General features: G+C 38.8%; 1 pseudogene across 1 annotated transcript; it reads right to left on the bottom strand.

Moving 5' to 3' along the window:
• Positions 1 to 7,695: 7,695 nt before the first annotated feature.
• LOC150091923 (acetylcholinesterase pseudogene) lies at positions 7,696 to 12,527 on the bottom strand (annotated as a pseudogene). The gene is made up of 3 exons (XR_016546764.1): positions 11,026 to 12,527; positions 8,760 to 8,929; positions 7,696 to 7,754 (listed from the first exon to the last, which is right to left on the bottom strand). The product of XR_016546764.1 is annotated as an acetylcholinesterase pseudogene (transcript).
• Positions 12,528 to 12,965: the final 438 nt, after the last annotated feature.

Genomic DNA, 12,965 nt, shown 5'->3' with positions numbered 1-12,965 from the left:
CGAATCTTCTATCGATTTCTGTAATGTTACCTTTTTTGATAATTCTTATACAACCCCTATAAATGTCCCTTATACCCAGGGAAGTTTCTCGCTGTCTCCTCATTCCATCTTTATTCTATGGTAAACTACCATACGAAATTTTGTCCCGCTTTATCGCAAGCTGCACTAGACCCATCACGCTTTCTACGTGTTCTGTTTATTTTGTCCAGCAGTGAAATACTTAAATTCGTGGGTGCACCTACGACCCCCGTGATGAGATTTGTTAGCAGGTTAAGATTGGCAACTTTATTTTCCAATAGGTTAGGCCTATGTTGGAGTGAAGAATCAACGTTGAGGTGGATCCTTAAGTTGAATCCATCTCTTGGAAAATACAGCTTGAAAATGATCGTCCAGTTAACCGGTTGACCAAGCAGAAAGGGGCACCTTTGAATGAATTCAATTACTGCGTCCGTTGATTTGTTTACTGGTTAGTGACGCTGGCTTATTTATGCTTTTGGGTTCTCAGAAGAAAACATGGGCTGTGGAGCTCCATGCATAGTCCGTTCGTACAGATCTCAACCCTACTTTTGGATTTAGAGAGAGAGAGAGAGAGATAATCTTTAATGCCCTTCACGGCCAAAAAGCCAGGGGTTTACATTTGTACAACTTCCCGAAACTTCCGGGAAAATAGAACAATTAATTTACAAAAACAGGTAATTTTACAAAAGAAAACATATTTTATACAAAGGAGAGAACTCCTTACGAGAGTTAGGTCTGATTGAGCTGACTTAACATCGAGATAAGAGCACCAGCTCAATCAGACAGGAACAGATGCAAGGTACACATGTCAATGCAGATTAGTCCTACTAGACATAATTTTTTTCCTGTAAGTCCGGTCAATAGCGAATTTGTTCAGGTCGGCGTCAAGTGCCTGGGTTTGCTTGAACATCTGCTGAGGAAGGAACCTGTCCGAGAGATGGAGTCGCGCTGAATGCGAGTAGAGCTCGGGATTGGCCCTAAGGGCAGCAGGGGGGATCCTCCAGCCACAGGTATCCCAGAATGAAGGTGTTGCGATTATGCCTGTTATCATCTTGACTGTTGCTAGGAGGCGTTGGTCTTCGACTAAGGTGGGAAGCCGTGGAATCCCGAGAGAGTTGGCAAGCTGCGTGGTGTGAATCAGAGCTGGAAGGTTGTGCTTCCTGTTGGCCCACTTTAGGAGCCAGAATTCTGTGGCAAAGAGTGGTTTCTTTATTGATGGTGCCGCTGACGCCCAAATTTCAGCAGCATAGAGTAAAGGTGGAAAGATGATTGCTCTTATGTACCTCACGGTTGTCTTTTTATCTCTGATATGAAGGAGATGCTGTTTTGCTATCCACCGGAGTCTTGAAGCACGTGTGAGGAGCATGTCTATGTGGGCGTTGAATCGAAGTTTGGAGTCGAATACAACGCCCAGATCACGATGGCTGGATGCAATTGGGATGAGGATGTTGCCGACCGAAGGCTGGAGAGAAGAAGGAGTTTGCTTCAATGAATACACCATGAATTCGGACTTAGCAGGATTGATCTTGAGCCCGAACTGGCAGAGGTAAGATGTGACTGCAGTGAGAGTGTTGTTAATTTCCGTTTTTACCAGATCAAGGTCTTGACCAGGGATGATGGGAGTCAGTATCTTGATATCATCTGCATAGCTCAGTAGACATCGAGAATGTGCAACCAGTGGGAAGATAATAGATGAGAACAGAAGGCCGGAAAGGACCCCTCCTTGTGGGACTCCTGCGGTGACGGATCTAGTAAGGGTGCGATCTCCTGTATGAAGCTTTATAACTCTGTTATTCAGAAGAGAGGAGAGAAAGCATAATATGTTCCCTGTGATCTGGAAGTGGCATTCCAGGAGAGTGAGTAGTTGGTTTACTTGGACGGCATCAAATGCAGCCTCAATGTCTAAGTAAGTCACAGCTAGTTCGTGCCTTTTCTCGAATGCTGACAAGATAGTATTCGTTGTGGCTAGCAGGTTTGTGATCGTTGATCTGTTTGGAAGGGAGTAGTGAATTTGGGCTGGATTACTGGGCATGATCTGCTTGGTGAGGATCGGGAGTAAGGTCTTCTCCAGGAGCTTCAGCAGGCTGGAGGAGTTGGAGATGGGTCGGAAATGTTTAGGTTTCGATGGCGACTGAACTTTGGCTAAAGGTTTGATAAGATAGTTTTCCCATTGCTGTGGGAAAATCTGGTTCGAGAGTAACTGGTTGAAAATAATTAAAAGTGGCTGAATAATGTACGGACTTAGGCATTTGAGCATGAATTGGGGAACTCCATCATCACCAGCGGTTGACGAGGCATTTACTCAATAATAAATAAATAGATATTCATTTATTGCAAATACAGCAAGCCCATCACAGCACATAGCTAGGGGCAGATAAGAATACAAAGGAAATGACATAAAATAATCGAGTATATGTACGTAGAAATTTTATATAGATATTAACAATGGCTAGGAATTTTAGTTATGAATTTAAAAAAATTGCAGAACAGGACATTTGGCTTTCAGTTGCAATTACTGGGTTGGATTATTTTTCTTCATTTCATCGGAGATCTGACTCCTGTAGGCTTCAGAGTTGATTAACTTGTTGCAGTCAATGTTTTGATGATTTATGAGGCGAAGGGATGCATTGGGGAACATTCTGTCCATTTGTTTGAGCCTGGAGAGGTTGGATTTGAATCGCTGGTTTCTTGCATTTTCCCTGTTGGGGGCAGCTATTATATTGGCTAAGTTTGGTGAATCGCATGCAGAGGTGATTAACTTTGCAAGAAGCATGACTCCAGACTCGTTGATCATCTGTTGCAGAGGCTTTGTTTTTAGGTTTTTATAAAGCTGTTGCCTGGATATTGTATGGGGAAAACGAAGCTTACTATTGAGCCATCTAGGAACCCAATATTCTAGGGCAAGGAATTTTTGACGGTTACTTGAGGAGCACCAGACCAGATTTCGGAAGCATAGGACAGAAAGGGAAAAATGCATCTTTGAATATGCTTAATGACTGTTTTTCTGTCTTGAATCGCTGCTGTTTCTTGTTTGATTAACCATTTTGCTTTTTGAATTTTTTCAGCAAAATATAAATAGTGGGCATTAAAGGAGAGATTTTTATCAAAAACAATTCCAAGGTCTTTGTGAGCGTAAACATTTGGGATTGGGACATCTGCAATTTTTATTTCTATGTGGTTGGGTTGTTTCTGAAGGGAATATGTAATTTGAGCAGATTTGCTCGCATTTATATTCAGATTGAGATCTTTCAGGTATTTGATGATTTCTCAAATCTGTGAATTCGCATCATGGATAACTTTGCGAATATCATCACTGGCTTTGGAGATTATAAATAACTTTAAATCATCAGCATATGCCAGTAGATTTGGATTTTCTTGTAGAAGTGGTTGAAGAGATGCTGAAAATATAGTACTGGAGAGAACGGCTCCCTTGGGGAATGCCTGTTGAGGTTGTGACGAGAATATCGTCAGTATTAGTGGGGAAGAGGAGAAGTCTGCGATTTAGGCTGTATTGAAGATAGGAAATAATCATTGTGTCAACGAGAAAATGATTTTTTAGTATTTGAAAAGCTTTTTTGAGATCTATGTTGTCGAAAGCACCTTTGAGGTCAAAATAAAATACATCGCATTGTGCCTTGTCTTGAAACGCAGTTTGGATGCGTACAATGGTGTCAGCTAGGCTTGTAGTTGTGAAGCGCCCTCTAGGACCAAAATGCATATTGAAAGGGGCATTAGCGAAGATTGCATGTTGAAGATATGAGAGCATGATTTTTTCAATAATTTTAGTAATTATTGACGAAACAGCAATTGGTCGATGACCGGGATGGTTATTTCTGCAAGCTTTTTTAGGAATCAGCGTAATCCTGAAAGTTTTCCGCTGTCTTGGAAGGAATGGCTCGCAGATGCACCTGGAAATTATATGCACTAAAGGATCAATAATGTATACGCTGGACAATCTAATAATAAAACCAGGGATGCCGTCAGGACCTTCACTACTATCAGGGCGTATTTGGTTAATTAGCAGGGCTTGATCCGGAGACACATCATGTTGAACTTTGTCTGCTTGAGGCTTAAGAACAGTAGTGATCCAGGTTATTATTTCATTAATGATGTCATCAGTAGGTCCAGGTGGAATATAAATATTATAAATTTGAAGCAGAGAATCCTCAACTTGGATTAGTAGGGAAATTCCTTCAAAGTTGAAAGTATTAGAGTTGTATGTGTTCAAAACTTTAAAATCGGATTTTACAATTATTGCTGTCCCACCACCTCTACGATTAATTCTTGATGTCATGAATGGCGTGTAGCTGAGGTTCTTCGGCAGTAGGAAAACATCTTGTAAAGATTCCTGCATCCACGTTTCAACTAAACATATGATGTCCGATTCTTCAACCATTAATGAAATAAGCGTAGACAGTTTATTTTTTATGCTTCTTACATTTTGAAGAAAAATGCTGAGATGGACATTTGTGTTAGAAGGATTTTTGCAAACAGATGTATTAGATGGCAAGTTAAATGGTGGATTAGGATGAGAATTAGGAATATTATTCTATAGCTATGCAGAGAATTCAGCAGATTGAGAATTAGTTGGTAACTTTTCAATAGAGTTGTTGACCGATCCTCCAATAGCTCCATAAAATGGCATGACGAGTAGACCATTTGGCCAGATATCAGGTTTAGATATTGTTGTAGGTCACAGTTCTTTAGCTCAATTCTAAATGATGAATATGTGGGATGTTTCGTTCTTATTTTGAACGCTCTGCCTGGAATTTCTAGCTCTAATAGTAGCTGGTCCATCTGCTGGGAAGTAGTATTCGGGTCTAGCCTGCTAACAAAAATGTTGTTACTTCTAAGCGTCGAACTATTTCTGTTTCTAATTTTAATACAAGACTGCATATTTCTTGTTCCTATTATGCTTGTATATCTGTTGTTTCTGCGAGGAAACTTAAGACGTGGGGAGTTGGTAGGCAAGCCATTATGGGAAGGCACTTCAGGATAATGCTCAGAGCGATCATTTTGACAATGCACATACAAATTGCTCGGTTTTTGTTGATTACTAATAGTGGTGGATATCGGTTGTCTGCCTGTTTCAACACGTTGCGAGGAAGCACGATTGTGTTCTCGGACAGAAAGAGAGCTAGAGCTTGATTTTTGATATCGCGCAGCTGTTTTTTCTGGAACGAATTCTACAGCGTCTGGACTGAGGGCTGGAACTGCAGAAGCCTGATGAAAAGAACGGTGAGGCACCGGATGGCTTTCGATTCATAGCCTTTAGTTCGAGAAGCAAGTGGTAGAATTTACATTGCTGATCTTCTATTCGAAAGAGATGCTGTTTAATATCTTCTTTTTCTCTAAATTGTTTCCTCAACATTTGTTTCAGAGAGGCAGATGAGGGATCATTGTTCGGGCTGTTGAAGGCAGTGGGGACAGAGAGGAAGCGTCATCCCTTTGGGCGGAGGCATCTTTAGTTGACTTCCTTGTATGGTCTGAGGGCTTAGGAGATCGTACTATATTGACGGTGGGAGACGAGGGATGGTCAACGTTGCTAAGGAGATCAGCATCTGTTGAGGTATCCTGAGAATTCAGCTTATGCTGACTAGGAGACTGTAAGTTTGCACTTCCCTTGTTAGCACTTTTGCATGAAGGGCATCCGAAATTGTTTTTTAAATTACTGGATTTAGAAAAGTTCTTTATTAATGAACATGCATCACAAAAAACCATACTGCAAATTCCCTTGCAGATAACCCAATTCCGTACTGTTTTAGACAAACATTGCATGAAACCGCTTCTTTAGGTGGCATGTTGAAGAGTTGAGAATGGCTTTAAATATCAGCAAACAGAATGTAACAAATAAGCAGGTGAGCCGTTATTGACACAGCAGGGAATCGAAGAGAAGAGTATTAAGCCTGAAGAAATAATAAGACAGTTCGGACGTGGGAGTGGCTGACTGCAAAATTGCTGTTTGTAGCTATGCTAAACAAAGGCTCAGTAACGTTGCACACTAAAAGTTTAAGCTTAAATAAATAGTACTTAACTTGATGAAGACTTCATAAAAACCATCTAAGTTGCTTGATAATCATCTAAGGAACATGTCAGTACACAGATTTTATAAAGATGCCCTTTAAAAACTACTTAAAATCACTATAAATCAGGAGCTAAATCACACACACGTCTATGATCGCTGGTGGGGGGGATCTGTATGTTGATAATGTAACTGTCTAGTCGATAGGATTGAGTTATTGCTTATTAAAACATGGGAATTTTTTTTTTTTGCCTTTCTAAACTTTGCAAGTTCAGTTTTCGTGAGAAGGAATATTCTTTTGCAATTGGAAGAGTTAAGATTGAATAATGGATGACTTACCAGATTATTTGGCTAGGGGCCGCTTTATTTAATAAATGAAGATTTAAACCATATTGCTGCCTTGAACTGCTGATTGGTGTTTTTCAGGGATATCTGATGAAATTGTCGTAATACCTTTCTGAATACCCTCTGGCCACTTGGGGTGAACTTACATGGTTTTCTGTGCGATGCTGGTAGTAATGTCACGCTTTCCAATTCCTGATAACAGTATCGGTGGACTAAAGATAGTGTAGGCTGTTAAAAACTGCAAGTTCGACAAGTCAGGAATTCAATATCCAACAGTAACACCCCTCTCGAGGTTAGACAGCTGTTCTACTTATCATGATGAGAACAATTAATGTGTGTGGCTCATATGCGTCTTCCTTTACAACGATCTAAATCATTTTTTATTTGGGAAGGTCCAATGGACTATGAAATCAGAAGTGTACAGATACATTTTCACGTGCTTTGCTCTGAATGTATTAGCAAATTCCAAGTTACGTTGTGCATACTTCACCCATTCAGAAATCGTGGACACAGGACCCGACATGAGGGTGAAGCAGGAAAAAAGGGGGAGGTGTTTCCTGAGTGATCGCAGGGCGAAGTTGATCCAATACAAGAGAAAGATTCATTGCTGGTAGTTGTTGTAATAAGGTTTTAGGAGCGTCAGAAACCAAGGCCATATTGCTCCGTGTATACTGTCTGTAAATTGCATGGGTTCTCTGGTCTATTTTCTATTTGCAGAACGAAAAACCTGAATTTCCGGAAGAAAAAAACCAGGACACCCTCCCCTAAGACCGACTAACTCAGCCTCGTTGGGAAAAAGCCCATAAAAATTCCTCCCGTCGATGGTGGGACTCCAACTTAGGTCTTTTCCATCGATGTGTGAAGGACGGCGATTCGACCAACTGTACTATCCACGAGGACTCGGATTGCTAAGCAACCCCTTGAAAGATTTTTGTATTTTTCTTACACCAAGGATCTTTAGATCATGGTATATGACAGTTTACATTTGCAAACGGTATGTTTAATTATCTGTTGACACCGATCGCAGAAACAATTTCTAATTTTTTGGCCAGGGAGTATACAAATTATATTCAATATTTAATGTATTGAGTATACAGGACAGCTTTGGTAGTTCGAATACCAAAGTGTGGACTCTTGAAGACCAGCTGTCATTAACTACATTGTAAACTCATTGTCTGCGTATATTTCTGAAATAAAATGCTAATTCTTTCCATCAAGATGTAACAGTAAATATTTATTTATTTTATTTTTAAATTTGCATCAGGATTATACAGAACTTTAAATCAAAGTTTAAATGAATTCTTTATGGATTATTGGTTTTCGTCTTGGTTTTCGTTTTCGTCTTGGTTTTCGCACAATTCAAGTTTATCTGAAATGATAAAATATTTAACAAATTATTTTTTTTTGTCAGAAAATTATTACAGTTTATTGTTTTCCTTTATATTATAAATATTTATAAAACTTCAAAACTGATCATTTTTAATATTAAAAAAAAATAATTTAATTTAACAATTAATTAATTAATTTTAATAAAAACTAAAGCAGTGAGGCTACAATATATTATATTTGAAAATTGTGTATATTCTGTCTTTGATATGCCTGGCTGATGGATGAAAAAGCAGAGTAACTGGATGAAAATCCATACAATTCCTGGATGAGATCGACTAACCCAGCCACGTTGTCAAAGGTTTATTAAAACTTTTGGGCCTTTGATAGGATTCCAATTCAGTCCTTTTACATGAGATGGGCAATATTTAAGGGCCAAAAATACAAAAGAAATGCAATATCATGTACAATACTTTGAGCACATTATATAAAATGATTTAACTTACGAATTTACTAATTAAAAACTTGGATAGTTAAGGAAACATGAGAGGAAATCCAAAAATAATAGAAAAATAACAAGGAAGATGATAATTTCCACCTCTCTGGCCATTGCAATCTTTTCACTTCGATAACTCGGCCCATACTGAGATCCTGGACGACCGTGTTAGGATGGCGTTGAACTACAGTTGGATCCTACCTGAAATGATATTTTTTTTGCCAGATGGGGCAAGATCAGGACTATGTTGTAACCACTGTCATGCTCAGAAGGCATCGCAAGGTACTGTTTAAACTGACTACGCCAAAAAATAAAACTTCTTTCTTAAATACGCAGCAGAATCATGTGGGGAATGGTTTGTGATAAACATTGAACCCCTTGATAGATTCTAGGTTATATGGAAAAACCTTATAATGAATTGTCGTCATTTGGTCCTCTGTGGCCACACCCTACTTTGTCACTCAGGTCCTCATTAATGTAGCCATGGCTGTGGTCACAAATGGAGTTTAAACACAGAACAAACACATATAAGTACATTTAGGTTCTACCAACCTGCAACTTGCATCAAATAAGGTATATATTGCTGCCAGAAGGCACATTGCCTGGAACGAAGTCCATAACCTATGGTACTTGAATTTGCCTCATCGAAAATTAAATATTCTTTCTCTTCCAGTGTGTAAGGAGGCCATATTTCTTCATCATCTGACGACAAATTCGGGTTTCTGGAACAGAGAATACGAAAGATTAAAACTCAAACTAATTTAAATAAATTAATTACACTGCTAAAGAAATGAACACCTTTTGACATTTTCATTATTGGGATTCTTTCGCGAAAGTAATATTTATTTTACAATTTCGCTCAGAAATTGTGAATAAAAGTCATGAATATTCATATTTCGTGATTTACATGCAAATTGTTGACGGTTTTATATATTTAATATAAATATAATATAATATCTCCTGAAAATTACAATCTACAGAAATTGAAGTCTAATTTCAACAAATATCTTCTTCCATCTTCTGAATCTTCAATTCGTGCACGGTATTAAGCATTATAGTTCTAATATCTCTCATGTTTGCGTTTTTCATTAAAACAAGAAAAAGAGTATGACGAAAACAGGATGGGTCCATGGACCTAACTCACCAGCTGTCAACAGTGAAAGCTGTTTATGGGAGTGTAATCATGTGGGGAATGATTTGTGGCGAACATCACATCGAACCCCTTGATAGATTCTAGGTTCTATGGAAATTGTTTTTGTCTATATGCATTCCTTTATGGTTTCAGTGTATTCATCTAAGAATGAGTTCTTCGCACAATATAATGTTCCATGCCACAAGGCCAGAATTGTACAGAACTGGTCTCTGGAAAATGAGATTGAATTCCACCTATTGCATTGATCGCCCCAGTCAGAGATCTCAATTGAATTGAGCTCTTGTGGAATGAAGTGGAACAAAGTCTTCGCAGGTGGGATCCCTAGTCACCCAATGTTCGACCGTTCTGCTAGCAATTGAGTCTTCGTTAAAGAGGTGTCGGAAACGCTTTCGAAACCTCGGTGGATCCATGCCACAACGAATTCAGGCTGTTCTGAAGGGGTAGAATTCCTCTCTAAAAGGAAGGTATATCCTATAAAGTGCTACTCAGTGTTATCTTCTTTCTCTAAATGTGATAGAGTAATTTTACTGAAACAATGAATCAATAGTTTGCTTATAACCGTTAATTCCATAAGAAAAGATTTCCTGACTATTAGAAGTGATTGTGTGTTTGTTGTAGGCGTTTAGGCGCATCAGCAACTTAGCCATATTGGGTCTTATATAATATATCTGTAAATTGCCTGTGTTCTGTTCGATTTGCTGTTTATTGGATGAAAAACCCAATTTGTGGAGGGGGGAAACCATGCTATCCTATTCTGCTTTCGACTAACCAAACCACGTTGTGAAACGACCCATAAAATTCCTAGCAGCATTGATGGGATCAGATCTCAGGTCTTTTCCACCCGAGGTAGATAGGACAAGGGTTCTACTCTGTTGCCCATGGTCCTTGTGTACCGTAGTGAACAAAGATAATGCTCTCTCATACGACGAAACAGTTAGATCAACCGGAATAAAATTTTCGTTTTAGATTCGTTATGTTTGCTCCAAACCAGGGGTTCCCAAACTTTTTGGAGTCGCGACCCCTTAATGAAATCTTTTATATTTCATCAGTCCCCACCAGTTAATCAATAACAATATTTTAAGGATGGTTTCTGAGTTTAGTAGCAGTGAAAAGGATTTGTTTCTTAATTTATATTGAAAAATGCGAGAAACATTTAATGAAACTCTAGAGGGGAGGGGTCTCGGAGAACTATATTTGATCAGTAAATAAAAAAATAATAATAATTTGGGTTGTTCAAAAATGACTAAATTTTCTAAACATATGCTGTAGATATTTTATACTTTTGTATTAAAATCTTGACTATTTCTTCAATTTCTGGAATTGGCATGAAATTTAAGAATACGAGTAAAAACCTTTAATCGACCACTTGAAATTTATCTACCCCTAGATTCTATCATCGACTAATGGGGGTCGATATTGACCACTTTGGGGACCCCTGATTTAAACAATGAAGCTTTCTTGCATCCTTCTTTCTCTACTAACTTATACCTGCATACAGAGTTAATTAAATAACACAGAACTCAAAAGAGGAATCTAAAATATTGACATTATAAGAATATAATAATCTATTGAAATAGATCTTTACAAAAAGGATTAGCCACTATGATGAGCTCAACATCTTCCATCGAATAAACAATTAACGCATGAGAAATATAAAATTCTTACCCTGTTTTGGCAAAATTTGCCCACATTCTCATTACTCGTGAAGACAGTTCCACTTCTGAAGGACCACCATTCTGTTCGGGATTCAAATATAATCCCATCACATAGTTAATATCTGAACCATGAGTAACTCCCATCCAACTCGGAAGGAGTAGATTTAGAGGTCCTCGATAATCGAAACTGTAAAGGTAGACATCATTTTCCACGCTGGCATAATTTTTGGCAAACTGATCAGTTGGACAAACGAAATAACGATCGCAAACAGCTTTTTCGGCACCATCAACATAGTCCGATTTTACCCAGTCAGTGTATTCCTGCACGATGGACTGTATAATCAATTCGTCTTGGGAAGGAGAGAATGTCTTCAAGGCTATAAGGAATTCCTCATAAGTGATGGTCAGGTTCTCAACTAATTTGAAAATCTGAGGAAGATAAATAGCTAGAAAAAAAGATCCTTCATTTGCCGTGTTTCCGAGGAGAATACTCGTATTTTTGAACTGCTTGTTTTGCAGCAATACTTGAGGATCTTCCTCAATGAATTCTCCGTCTATTACAGGAACAAAGGAAAAATCAAAAACTCCGTATAATCCAGTCTCTTGTATCATTAGTTCGTTTGCATCTTTCATGCGGAGGCAATCTAGGACGGCATCAAGGTCATCCTTATTATGAGGACAGCCGACAAGTTGTGCAAGTTTTAGACCTTGACTAATGGCCTTTTCCCTGTTGTGCATGGCATACGAAGCAGTTGCTGATCCACTATGTATGATGGCCCGATTGAACAGGCTATGGCTGAGTGGAGACAACAGATGATAGCTCACACACGCACCCCCTGCGCTTGCTCCAAACAATGTTATATTTTCTGGATCACCTCCGAAATCAACGATGTTCTCCTTGACCCAACGAATTGCCAAGTTCTGGTCAAGCAACCCTACATTTCCGGGTGCATCAGAACGCCCAAAGTATAGAAATCCCATAGATGCGAGTCTATAATTCATTGACACTCCGATGACACCTTCTTCGGAAACTAACACCTTAGGATCATTGTAATATATATTGGTCGCTCCAGATACAAAACTACCCCCGAAAATCCATATCATAACTGCAGCTTTCTGGGGCATAGGGTGAGGACGCCATACATTTAACGTTAGACAATCCTCTTTAGGATTTTTAGGATACAGGTCTTCCGAAGCTCCTGCAAAATTTGAAGAATTAGTCCGTGATTGCAAGCAGGCGTTTGGTTTCTCGGTAGCATTTAGGACATCAATCCAAGGATCAACAGGCAGTGGTGGACGAAAGCGATTTTCACCAACAGGTGCTTTGGCGTATGGTATTCCAAGGAAAGCATCCACAGATTTCCCACCTGGTGTTGGAATATTTATACCTCTGATTGGACCTATCTTAGTGGTGACAATGACGTCTTCTGCTGCTACTAGTATTTTGGCAAAGGTCCCAAAACCACAGATTATAAGGGCTAGGATTATAAAGGTGTACTGCCAAAATTCCATTTTAAGCACAAAATTTGCCTTGCGTGCAACGACTTCTGCAAGAAGAAAAAGAAGAATGTTCAGTAAAAAAGTTGTAATAGAAAATATTATTAACAAAAATGAAAGTATCAAATTAACGGGTCTGTCAAGCAAGTCGACATTCCTGTGAATACTTTGCCATTGTTTTTTTTTTTATGGGTGAAGTTTCTAATAATAATTTCTAACAATTTTGTTGTCTTTTTTCTGGAAGTGCCATAATACACTGCTCGACAAAATTAACAGAACTCGTTGAAAACGTGGTATAACTGATGCAGGTTGCGATGAAGAGGGGCGAAATTTGATATGGCGTACCACAGAATAAAGATGAAATGAGGACACAGGGAGAAACTACAAACATATATAAGGGACATTTATTCACTGCACCAGTTTCAACGAGTTCTTCGCGGGTTTGGGGTCAAT

The sequence above is a fragment of the Mastigoproctus giganteus genome, chromosome 1 (assembly GCF_048544385.1).
Source record: "Mastigoproctus giganteus isolate SK-2022 chromosome 1, ASM4854438v1, whole genome shotgun sequence".
In the NCBI taxonomy this organism is placed as follows: domain Eukaryota; kingdom Metazoa; phylum Arthropoda; class Arachnida; order Uropygi; family Thelyphonidae; genus Mastigoproctus; species Mastigoproctus giganteus.
This window is presented reverse-complemented; position numbering and strand designations above follow the sequence as displayed.